Here is a 13,524-nt window from a genome sequence, read left to right on the forward strand (position 1 = left end):
AGTCTCTGATGAGTAGTTTCACAATTCCAGTAGTTTGCTCTTCGGTTAAGGGTGTACTGAACTATGTAAGGGTGTGTATGAACCATGGTGTATATATAGCAGTTGCTTGTTACCATGCTGTTCGGATATTCATTTCCGCATTCCGTGTGTTCAGTACATTCTTAATCCATAGCTAGTATTGATATGATATTGGTCTAAGCTATGAGTTTGTTTGTCAGGATGGTGTTCACCAGGTTGAACCGTGCCCCTGCTCATGAGCAAGGTGAGGGTAGTCAAGCGTCGCAGGAAGACCTGCCTCACCCACCTTGTCTGGTGGAAGTGATGCTTGAGGCAGAAAGAAACAAAAGGGAGACCAACCGACTGCTAGAGCGTATTGAGCAGAATACGGCTCGACAGCCTAGGAATGCTGGAGTGTCCCTCAATGACTTCGTGAAGCTAAATCCTCCAAAGTTTCATCATTCCGTCGATCCCCTCGACGCTGATGACTGGCTGTGCAGCATCTCACGCAAGATTCGCTCTGCAAATGTGTCTGAGGCCGACAAGGTGACCTTCGCGACGTATTTCCTGGAGGGACCCGCCAATCTGTGGTGGGAGAATTTTGAAGCTATGCGTCCTGCTGAACCAGTGGCCACATGGGCAGACTTCAGTGCAGCTTTTCGTCTGCACCATATTCCAGAGGGCCTGATGGACAGAAAGAGAGAGGAGTTCTGTGCCTTCACTCAGGGCAAGTTGTCTGTGGATGCCTATAGCCGCGAGTTCGGTAACCTCGCCCGCTATGCAACAAAGGAGGTGTCTACTGACGCCAAGAAGCAAGCGAGATTCCGTAAGGGTCTGAGCCCTGAGCTCCGTCGTGATCTGCGCCTCCATGAGTGTGCAAGCTTTCAAGCCCTGGTCAACAAGGCGATCAGTGCCGAGACTGGTCATACTGACTTCGAAGCCACAAGGAAGCACTCCCGTGACTTTGGCTCATCTTCTGGTTCCGCGTTTCCAAAACGCAGGCTGTGGGTTCCAAACAGTTCTCTGCCGCCAAGATACACTCCGAGGCCATCCTACGTGGCGCCTCAGACGAATCAGGCCAACCCTCCAGCAAAAGCTTATGGTGGTCCTGCTAGCAATGATGCACCACGTGCTAACCAGGTAATATACTACAAGTGTGGAGAACCAGGGCATTATTCCCATGAGTGTCCTCAGAATGTGGGTGCCAAGCAACCCGGAAAGTCCGTCGGGCAGGCCAAGTCGGGAAAGCTTATTATGTAAAGCCAACTCCTGCACGTGGCCGTGTGAACTATGTGTCAGCAGAAGAAGCCGCAGAGGATCCCGACGTCATGCTGGGTACGCTTCTTGTTAATCATCACCCAGCGTCCGTTCTCTTTGACACTGGGTCTTCTCATTCCTTCATTTCAGAAAGTTATGCACAGTTGCATAACATGTCATTTTGTGATATGCCAATCCCATTGGTCGTCCAAACCCCTGGTAGTAAATGGCAAACCTCTAGGATAACCTATGACAATGAAATTCTAGTAGACAGGCTAGTTTTCTAGCCTCATTGATAGCATTGAAATCTTCGGATATTAATATCATCTTGGGCATGGACTGGATGTTAGCTCACTATGCCAAGATTGATACTCATTCTAGAAATGTCCAGCTTACCCATCCCTCGGGTGAGATAGTAAATGTCTCTACTCGAGTTGCCAAATGCCAACTCTATTCCCTAAATGCCAACCCTCTTCCGGAATTTGAAGACATTCCGGTAGTCCGTAACTTCCCGGATGTTTTTCCAGAGGAACTGCCAGGAATTCCACCTGACAGAGATGTATATTTTGTGATAGGTCTTGTTCCGGGAACTGTTCCAATAGCCAGAAGACCTTATAAGATGGCACCCCTAGAGCTAGCCGAACTTAAGAAGCAATTAGATGAAGCCTTGAGCAAGGATTTCATTCGTCCTAGCTCTTCTCCTTGGGCTTGTCCCGTCCTCTTCGTCAAGAAGAAAGACGGAACGGATCGGATGGTTGTAGATTACCGACCAGTTAATCTGGTCACCATTAAGAACAAGTATCCGCTCCCCAGGATCAACGACCTGTACGATCAGCTCGCTGGATCCTCAGTCTTCTCCAAAATGGATTTGAGGTTGGGATACCATCAAATCAAGATTAAGAACGGGCACATTCCAAAAACGGTTTTTGTTACTCGTTATGGCCAATATGAGTACACCGTTATGTCCTTCGGTTTAACCAATGCCCCAGCCACCTTCTCTCGGCTGATGAATTCAATCTTTATGGAGTATTTGGATAAATTCGTCGTAGTATACCTCGATGATATTCTCATCTACTCAAAGAATGAACAAGAACATGCCGAGCATCTAAGGCTGGTATTGATGAAACTTCGAGAGCATCGCCTTTATGCCAAATTTTCAAAATGTGAATTCTGGTTACCAGAAGTGACCTATCTAGGCCACGTAATCTCTGGTAAGGGTATTGTTGTCAATCTCGAGAGAGTTCAAGCTGTCCTTGATTGGACTCAACCTGAATCGGTTAAGCAAGTTAGGAGTTTTCTTGGTCTAGCGAGCTATTGTCGCCGCTTCATCGAGAATTTCTCCAAGGTTGCAAAGCCTCTAACTGAACTCCTCAAGAAGGATAAAAAGTTCGAGTGGACAACATAGTGTGAGCATAGTTTTCAGGAACTAAAAAGACGCCTGACTTCCGCACCTGTGTTGCTACTACCAGATTTTTCTAAGGACTTTGTTATCTATTGCGACGCCTCGCGACAAGGATTAGGTTGCATTCTCATGCAAGATCGTCATGTGATCGCATATGCATCTCGACAATTGCGTCCACATCAGGATAATTATCCCACACATTACCTTGAGCTTGCAGCTGTGGTCCATGCACTAAAAACTTGGTGACATTACCTTCTGGGTAATCGTTGCGAAATATTCACTGATCACCAAAGTCTGAAATATATCTTCACCCAGCCGGATTTGAATCCCAGGCAAAGACGGTGGGTTGAGTTGATCTCGGATTACGACTTAGGGATAACTTACACCCCGGGGAAGGCCAATGTTATGGCCGATGCACTAAGTCGTAAATCTTATTGTTACAATTTGATGCTACAACAAGGTCAACCACATCTCCATGAGGACTTTCGGAAGTTGAATCTTCATATTGTTCCTCAAGGATTCCTTTCCACCCTGGTGGCGAAGCCTACTCTTAAGGATCAAATTATAGCTGGCCAAAAGCGTGACAAGGTTATATCACGGATCAAGGAGAATATTTTTAGCGGAAACGCTAAAGAATTTTCCATGAATGATCGAGGTGTTGTGTTCTTCCAGAATCAGTTAGTGGTTCCCAAGAACCCACATCTAAGGCAGTTAATCCTTAAAGAGGCTATGATTCTCCTCACACCATTCATCCCGGTAGTACTAAGATGTATCAGGACCTACGCCAGAGGTTCTGGTGGACTAGGATGAAGAGAGAAATTGCCGAGTTCGTGGCTAACTGCGACGTTTGTCGTCGAGTTAAGGCAGAACATCAAAGGCCTGCTGGCACCCTTCAACCTTTAGCTATTCCTGAATGGAAATGGGATAAAGTTAGCATGGATTTCATTACCGGATTTCCCAAGACCAAGAAAGGAAATAATGCTATCTTTGTGGTCATTGACCGTCTTTCCAAAGTGGCTCATTTTCTTCCCGTTCGTGAGAGTATAACAGCTAGCCAGCTAGCAGAGTTATATATCTCTCGAATAGCGTCGCTTCATGGTGTTCCCGTGGAAATTAACTCGGACCGTGGAAGTATCTTTACTTCTCACTTCTGGGAAAGTTTTCAGAATGCCATGGGGACTCACTTATCTTTTAGCACTGCTTTCCATCGTCAATCAAGTGGTCAAGTAGAAAGAGTGAATCAAATCCTAGAAGACATGCTCCGAGCTTGTGTTATTTCGTTCGGTATGAATTGGGAGAAGTGCCTTCCATTCGCCGAATTCTCTTATAACAATAGTTATCAATCAAGCTTGGGCAAAGCCCCTTTTGAAGTTCTCTATGGACGAAGATGTCGAACCCCTCTTAATTGGTCAGAAACCGGAGAGAGGCAACTCTTTGGCCCGGATATGATCCAGGATGCAGAAGAGCAGGTTCGCATTATTCGTGAAAAGTTGAAAACAGCCCAGTCTCGTCAAAAGAGCCAATATGATCGTCATCATAAGGCTGTGACCTTTGAGGTTGACGAGAAGGCTTACCTTCGGGTTACACCTTTGAAGGGTACCCATTGTTTCGGTATCAAGGGCAAATTGGCTCCTCGTTACATTGGTCCTTTTCGCATTCTTGCCAAACGAGGAGAAGTTGCCTACCAGTTGGAACTTCCTCCGCATCTTTCCAAGGTTCATGATGTTTTCCACGTCTCGCAACTCAGGCGTTGCTTCTCGGATCCTATCCGTGAAGTGGACCACGAAACGCTTGATCTAGAAGATAACGTTTCTTACCGAGAATAGCCTGTGCGTATTCTTGATCAAGCTGAGCGTAGCACTCGACGTCGAAACCTCAAGTTCCTTAAAGTTCAATGGTCAAATCATTCTGAAAAGGAGGCAACTTGGGAAAGAGAGGATCGTCTCCGACTTGAGTATCCTGCGTTATTCCCGACGACTTCTAAATCTCGGGACGAGATTCTTTTGAGTGGGGGTGAGTTGTCACATCCCTAACCCTTAAGCAAGATAGCATCGTGCTCATGTATTCTTTGCATTTGCATCTAAGAAGTTTCAACAAAAACAACAAAGTGGCAAAGAAAATACTCAAAACCCTAGCCACAATTTCAATTAATGGAAATCTCAAACTAGTTCAAAATCAATGAACCCAAAATGGCCTCAAGAAATGTTCAAACTTTCTGATAAATCATGAAAGTAAATGAGCATTGGAGAAATCTATTTTCTTGACACTTTAAACTTTTTAAATTGATGCAAAAAGCCACTGGTTTCAAATTTAAAATTTGAAATCAGAAACTATAATTTTCCAAAAATGTTGAAAACCTTGGAAATGGTTGGGGATATTATAACAAATATTTCAGGAGGTCTAAAATAGTTTTTACTTTTTATTTTGGAGCTGAATTAATTAGCAAAACAATAATTAGCAAAACAGAAAAAAAAACAAAAACAGAAGAAAAAGGAAAAGAGTTACCTGTCGCCTAAGCCTGGCCCGACCCATCTCCCCGCTCGTCCCCTCCCTCGCGCCAGTAGGCAGCAGGAGGTGGCCGCCGCCTCCTCCGGCGCGGCCACGCACCTGCGTGCCTGCCTGGCCGCCGCCTCGCGCTGGCGACGGCGGGGATAAACTCCCCAGTGCCTCCCCTATCCATTCCCCGCCTCGGTTCTCCTGCTCCTCCCGGATCTCCTCCTCCTCCTTGTTGCCGCCATTAGAGCCGAGCTTGAGCTCGAGCTGCCCGTGCCCCTGGCCATAGGATTCCCTCCCAGAGCACGCCTTTAGCTCCGCCTCGTCGCCCTGGTCATCTCTGCAGAAGCCGAAGCTTCCTCGAGCCCTGCAACGCCCGCAACGCCGTCGTCTTCCACCATCGGCCGCCGGACCTATCCCGTCCATTCGTCGCCCCCAGGCCTTCCCCAAGCCGTCTAAGCTCTGCTCTGCACTCCCCGTGAGCATGCGGTCGTTTCCCCCAAGTTTTCCCCGTCGATCCCCTGCTCTAGCTCTAGTTTCACCGGAGCCCGACAAGGACTGCCGCTGCCGCTCGTCGACGGTAGCCCTCCGATGATCAGCTCGTCCTTCCGAGGGCACCAGCAGCTCCAGGACGACGTGTAGATGCCGTAGCAGCTAAGAACCGAGCGTATATCCCCCTAATTCAAAGACCCCGATGACGCCCGAGCCTCGGCTGCCGCTCCGGCTCGTCGCCGACGCCTCTTCCGGCGACCCTATCCTCCCCAGTTGGTCCTGCCAGTTCGGCCACTTCGCGAGCATGCTGTAGCTGCCAACCGCGTGCGTTTTGGTGCTGTGCAGCACCGTCTAGGTCGCCTCCGACGAGCCCTCCGCCGCGGGTCTGGTCGCCGGCGACCACCCTCCGGTGGGCGTCGACGTGGCCGACCATTAGGGCGTAATCGCCCTCCCCTCAGTCGCTGCCACAGGGCTCCACGCCTGGTCAAACCCCAATTAGGGGCTGGTCAGCGCGGGATTAGTCCCAGAGAGGCTGACCAGTGGGGCCCCCGTGTCAGGTTTGACCTGAACAGGTCGGCTGACCTGCTGACGTCAGCCTGATGCAATAAATAGAATTTCCAGTTTAAAACTAATTCAGGAAATTGCTAAAATTTGTAAAAATCAAAGAAATTAATCTGTAACTCCAATGAAAATAATTTATATATGAAAAAGTATCAGAAAAATTCAAGGATTCTGATTATGCTATTTTCAACCATGTTTGAAAAAGTTACAGAACACTAAATTGTGAAATAAGGAATAATTCAATTGTTTTAATCACTTTACAAATGGAGTTTACAAAAATATTCAAATTTCATTATATATGCAATGATCACACACTGCCCTAATTACAAATCAGTATCATAACATGACATTTCATGCATGTTAACAACAAGTTGATCTCAGCATCAGGTCGAATCAATTAAACCGGTATTCGAGAATACCCCGCTTGAATTGCTATTCGAATGTGATTCAAATCAACTCTAAACCTATTACATGTTGAAAATAATAACTTATCACCTTGCATTCTCATGCCATGCTCATGCATCATTTTGAGTGCATATGATTGTTATTGAATGTTGCCATTCTTTTCGGTAGGTTCCGCACCCCCGGATTCCACCGAATATCCGTCTGACGGATATCGTTCCTCCTTTGAGCAACAAGGCAAGCAACCCTTTTGATCATCCCGATAACTCCTATGTTCTTGCTCCTGCACCTATTTATTGCATTAGGATCAAATGCTTTAACTGCTTTTGCCACGATAGTTGGACCCACTTCCTTTGCATGACTTAACCTTGTCACAGTAAATAGCCGAACCTTGCAACCTAGCATACCTGGTAGTTGCTTGAGCTATGATGTGCCTTATCCTGCTATGCATGCTATGCTTAGAGTTGTGTATGGTCTGTCATCTGGGAGATGAACAGAATTGTGGAATGTGTTTGGTGAGCAAAGGTTGTGTGTTGAACTTGATTTGGTAAAGGTACAGGTGAAAGGCTGTGTAGGAGTACATGGCGGGTTGTTTCATTGGAACCGTCCTTAGGAACTGAGTTCCGTGTATGTAATCCAAGACTAGATACTACCACATGCTGGGCCCTGAAATATGACCCCGCTCGGCCTATTAATCGCGTAGTACTCGGTCCAGGAGTTGCAAGTAGTTTCTGGTGTTTATAGTAATGCTGGAGGCCGTGCATGGTGCTGACCTGAGAGGTGGACCGTGATTCGGTAGGCAGTGGCACGGTGTACCAAGTAGCACCCGGATGGTGGGCTTGGGAACCCTGCGCACATCGTTTGAGGCCGTGGCGGAAACCTCGGCCGGACTTCCGTACGGGTTACTCTCAGATAGGCGATAAACCTGGACTAGGTACTAGTGTGGTTAACGGTCGTGGCCGACTCCCTCGTTGGGCTTCCGCTTGAAGGTTGCCGAGGTGCATGACATGCACATGGAGATAAGTGGCGAGAGCGTGTGTGACGAAGTACACCCCTGCAGGGTTATGATCTATTGGAATAGCCGCGTCCGCGGATATGGACTACTTGGAGACATATGTTGTTCATAGATAACTTCAATGGCTACTCATAAAATTGTCAAGATAAGTGTGAGTGTCGTGGACGGCATTTCCGTATGGAGACGGAATGATTCCACGATAGTGTATTGTTGTGGTGTTAGTGGACTCGTGTACGAGAAATCAAGTTGTCAAAACTAATTTCAAAGTGCAAGTTGTCTAGCCACGAGTCAAATGCTGGCTTCCCGCATGAAACCCCACAATACCTGTTGATACCTTGCATGAGTAGTTAGCTCTCCTAAAGTCTTGCTGAGTACCTTCGTACTCATGTTTGCTTAATAAATGTTGCAGAGGTTGCTAATGACCCTAATGGAGGGTTCTTCGTAGACATCGACGACGACGAGTAGCTGGTGTCCCAGCTACGATCTGGCCCTACGTCGGCTCTGTAGCATAGTCAGGCCATGTGCCTTCTAGCTGCACTGTCTGTACCCAGACAGTTTATAACTCTTCCGCTGGCTTGTATTGTATGACTGCTATTATGGGTCGTGAGACCCTTAATGTGTAATATTATGTGTGAGGCTCTTTCGAGCCTCTTAAATAAAGCTTGTATGTTTATGGTTATGTTGTGATGCCATCGATGTATCTATACATATCGGTATGCCATGCGTACGTGTGTCTTACTTGGTATGTATGGGGTTCGAATATCTAGTCGTGAACTTTAGTAGCACTCCTTACAAGGAAATGCCCCTTTGTGATCCAATGAGCCTTGGTAGTTCGCTACTGCTCCGGACACATTGGTTGACCGGCATGTGTCCTTCTTAGCTGATGTGTCTGTCCCCTTTGGGGAAATGTTACGCGATGTAATAGAGTCCTTGTAGCTTGCTACGACTCGTCTACATTCGCTGATGACCGACACCTGCTTTGTTGGGTCATGTATGCCTGTCCTTGTGCGGTACTGCCACTTTGGTTTATGACTAGACATGTCAATCCGGGTTCTTTGACATTGGATTGCTAGCGACGCTATCGCATACGTGAGTCAAAAGACGCAAACGGTCCCGGCTAAGGTAAGGATGCAGCCGTGGAGTTAACCGTGCGTGAGACCACAAAGGGATGCAATGTGTTACAGGTTGGATTCCTATGGCTTAGGATCGGGGTCCCGTCATCTTTTGTGTTTGCGCAGTTACTCTGGACTTGACGAGATTCTCCTACTGGATTGATATCTTGGTTCTCAAACTGAGGGAAATACTTACTGCTCCTGTGCTACATCACCCTTTCCTCTTCACGGGAAAAACCAACGGAACCCAGTCTCCGTCGACGTGTCAATTTCTGGCGCTGTTGTCTGTTGCCGTAGCAGGGGCTCCAAAGGTTGCTCAGAGATTTCGAGCATTGGCGCATCAGTGGACTGAGGGGCCTCAAGAGCCTACCCCTCGGGCAACGGCGCCGCCACGGCCACCTCAGGACACTTCGGGGGCTTAGGGGGCTCGGCGATCTAGACCGGAGAGGTTGCCTCACGAGTCTCCCCTTCTTGATCAGCAGGCGGAGACGCGTTGGGGAGGGCCGATGGTGCGTCAGGAGTCGCCTTCGGCTTCATGCCCACCTTCCTCTTCTTCGCCCACAGGGAAGCAACGCCCTTGGACATCAGGAAAAAAGGGAATAAGCCATGCGTGGACGATGGACGGCGAGGTGTGTCAAGTCGAACCACTTACTCTTCGACGTCGACCAATCTCCTCTTCCTCTCCGCCCCGGCGATGACAGGGGCGGTAGGGCCCCCCACGGAGGGGGGCGAGCCCGGCGCCTCAGACTTCCCGCCGATGGAGGCAGGATGCGCCAAGGGTGACTCAACCCTGTGCTTCTAGGTGGCGAGCATGCACGCGGGCCGCATAGTGCGCGGGGCCGACGTGGGTCCCCTGGAGATCCTGGCCAGGCGCGAGGAGATCACCACGGAGACTTCGCCGATGACATCATCATCTTCAAGCTTGCACAGTAGGACGGCCCATGACGGAAGAGTCGCGCTCGCCGGGCAGTCGTCGAAAGTCTTCTCCGAGTCCTCCCCACTTGAGGTGCCGTCTGATGACACCTCTACCGGACCAGAGCCCTGGGCCGGGAAGATCCCCCGCTCATCTAAGACAGGCAGTGCGGCGATTCGGTCGGCCCGGTCGTTGAGACGGTACAGCGGAACCAGAGCCTCGGGCAGGTCACTAGGGTCACCGCCCAGAAGGGTCGCCATGACCTTGTTCAACTCCTGAGTAGGAAGGTCCTAGGACCGGAGCCTGAGCTTGTCGTCACCGAACTAGTAGTCCCATAGGTGTTGGATTGGGCCTGAAGGGGCACTAGGCACTGCGCCAAGAACTCCTTCACTATCATCCCACCGGTCAGCGTCATTGCGCTGGTGTCACGGGAGAAGCGCTCCAGGACGGGCACGGCCCGAGGGTCGGAGAGCTTCGCCGAGCTCCACGCAGAGGTCTTCTCCGGCAGCCCCTACCGTAGCTCCAGCCGAGGATTGGCGTACTTGAGGCTCATGAAAACCCAACGGTGCCTGAAGTTTTCCACCTTCTTCCCTGACTTTAGGAGCAAATTGCCACTCTGGGTCGCTACGAAGGAGACGCATGCCGAAAAATGGGCACCGTCGTGCCGGCAGAGGCTAAAGAAATGCTGGAAGAGGGCTACTAAAGGACGCACACCTACGAAGGCCTCGCAGTAGAAAGAAAAGACAGATAGGAGCAAGATGGAGTTGGGCTGGAGGTTAAGGACCTAGATCCCATAGTGATTTAGGATGGCGGTGAAGAACGAGGAGAAAGCCGGCACCGACCCGGCGAAGACGCTATGTTGGAAGAAGGGGTATACCGCCTTCAATGCGGGCCGCTTTGTTGTAGCACCGAGCCATATTAGGGTCCGCCCATGCTCGCTGGACTCGGCCACCGTCCATGGGAGCATGCGGGTAAGATCCACATCCTTGGAGATGGCACTCTCCAGGAGCGAAGGAGCCGGGGCAGGACCTTGCTTCTCTATCTTCTGCTTGCCGACGGGCACCATCGCTGAACCAACAAGGGAACAGCATGGTGTTGGATCTGGGAGACGCTAGTTGGAATTGGAGACCGAGGAGGAAGAGAGAGTGTGGGAGAAACGAAAGCAATAATGGACCGATGCAACAAGTCAGATTCCTAATAACTCGAGTGAAGACAGAAGGCAAGGGGACCCGACTTGAGCCGCCTGACGCGCACCGGCCTGGCCCACAGGCATTTAGGGCCCGTGGCGCCTAAGGCCGCCCCGAGGGCTTTGCGCAGAGGCCAACTCGAGCGCACCGTGGGCTGGGGGGCTACTGTCGGCGTTCTGGGAACGAGGGTACCCAGACTTGCCTGTCTGTGGCCCAGGGCTGGCCCACTTCATTGACCAAACACAACCAGGCACGGCACCATTCAGGGCAAGGCCCTGGCGAGGGCCCGAGCATCGCAAGGAGGAGCAGCACCAAGGCCCGCAGGGGGCCTCCTCGGGACCCCTTCGGAGCGGCGCAGATTCCGAGGCAAGACACGGCCTGAGGAGTCAAGGATGACATGGGGAAAGGACATGGGAGCAACGGATTACAGGATGGTGCAGTTTCCCCTTTCATGCAAAGGAGGGAAGGGCGTACGCGGATTTCCAACGCATCTTCCAAAGGTTTCCTTTCTCGTGCAACAAGGCCATCACCGCCTGCCAGCAGGACAAACGTTATCCCTGGACTGGTCCCTGCAGCGCTGGCAGCCATTTTGCACGCGAAGGCCACCTTTGGATAGGGGGAGCATGTTCCCCTTAAAAATTGGCCGTTGCGGGATCCCTTCCCGCCCTTGCGATAAGGGAAGAGGACCCGAGCCGCCACTATATATAGAGGATAGGTTACTTCCTAGAGGGAGGAGGCCCATCCGATTCATTCATTCACCCACCGGCACCACACAAAGGCAAACTTCCGGAGGCCCTCGAACATTGTACTAGTTCATCCACCAACCTCCACGAGAGGCAGTCCACCAAAGCAGGAGTAGGGTATTACGCTTCTCAGCGGCCCGAACCTGGGTAAACTGCCGTGTTCTGTGTCTTCCTCACCATTGAGTGAGTTCTGTGCCATCCACAGCGAGGAGTGCGTTAGGTGAGGCGAGCCCATGAGAGATCTTCGCACACGCCCCTGAGTTCGAATCTTTAGAGTTTTGCGGAGCCCAAAATCCGATAGAGCCCACCCGTCATTGCAACACCCATGTGTTCATCGAAAACATGCGCCCGCATCGTGCATAGTTTAAAAACTTACCTAATCTGTTTCACTCTTCTACCAGCTTTCGTGCGCTCATCCACCCCTACCGCCGAAGAATGCCGCACACCTCTCCCTACTCTCAAGTGCTACGGTTCCCCACCGTGCACCTCTCCCTATGATCGTGTGGTCCGGTCGTTAGCCACAGGTGTCGCCGGTGCTCGTACTCCAAGACCACCGCATTTGTAGTGTTATATTCACGAGATCTCGTGGGCCGGCACCTGGACAACCTCGCGGCTGTCGCAACGAGCCCAACTGTCTCGTCAACACCATTGATGGCGTTGCAAATTTCTGACTCACATCTGTGTCTAGGTGTAATTTCACTACATTTCACATATATATATGTTCCACTGTTATTAATGATTATAACATGTTCCATGAAATGCCACGCCAAGATTTAGATCTTATATGTTCTAAGATGTATGTGTACAAACCCATGGATTGTGTGGTAGTATTCAATGTAGAATCACATGGTTGTGGTTGATTTGCAGGACTCAATATGAGTGCCAATGTTTTGACAAAACGTTGATTCATTTCTGTTTCATCCAATTTCTGGTACTCAATATGCGCTACTTTTAGCAAAGTTCATGCCAAATTTTGAAGTTGCAATTTTCATTCTATGTTCAGTTATAACTTTTTTGTTGCAATATTCCGTTTTTAAAAATGGATCCCGGTGCCGGAATGTCGTCTCGGAAGGAACCTCACTACACGAACCCTGACATCGAGATGAGCACCCCTGACGTGGATGATTCGACAATCCCTAATGTTTACATGGACAGTAACCAACAGGTAGAACGGACCAACAGGGCAGGGGACACGAGCTACACTGACGGGACTTCATCCAGCATGACCGCCACAAAGAAGAGCAACTGAAATTCAAGGGATCCAAACAAGCTTCACGAAGGTATAGGTGCAATCTCCATAGTTGGCCTCAGTGGCGAGTTCGTCACCCGAGAGGATGCAACAAAAAGGTATAGCAAAATGCTAGGTTGCATCTTGCGAAAAACTGCCCTAATCGGTAGCAAGGATTTGGTTGGACACAAGGTGAATCTACTAATTGCGTTAAACCATAGTTATGAATTTTCACCTGATGTCAAGAAGTCATACCAAGATTATGCCATGCCAAAATGGCCAAAGATGTTAAGGGGAAGAGCAGTGCCTGTTCCAAACTAGTTGGTATGGACTTCGAGGCTGTTAAGCGGCTCAATAAAACTATGGAGCACGAAGAATGGATGAACCTTTGTGGATCCTCTGGTACTAAGTCAATCAACGAGATAAGCAATCATTTTCGTAATTTACGGAAAAAGATGCGAGGGAATCACCATCTGGGCCCTGGTGGTTACAAAGCCGCATAACCGAAGTGGGAGAAGGAGGTTGTGGAGTTTATAACCGCCGGTAAACAGACTCCATTCTCGGAACATCAAGATCGTGCTGAGTACTTCCATTTTCCCATGGCATCCCATGCAGTGCAAGACCCACAGAGTAAGGAGTTTCTCCTACATACGCAACAACTTCAACCGACGGAGGAGAACTTGATGATAACCTAGAAGTGTAGGGGTCGTTTGTAGCCTTTT

The sequence above is a fragment of the Hordeum vulgare genome, chromosome 6H, assembly GCF_904849725.1.
Source record: "Hordeum vulgare subsp. vulgare chromosome 6H, MorexV3_pseudomolecules_assembly, whole genome shotgun sequence".
NCBI lineage: Eukaryota > Viridiplantae > Streptophyta > Magnoliopsida > Poales > Poaceae > Hordeum > Hordeum vulgare.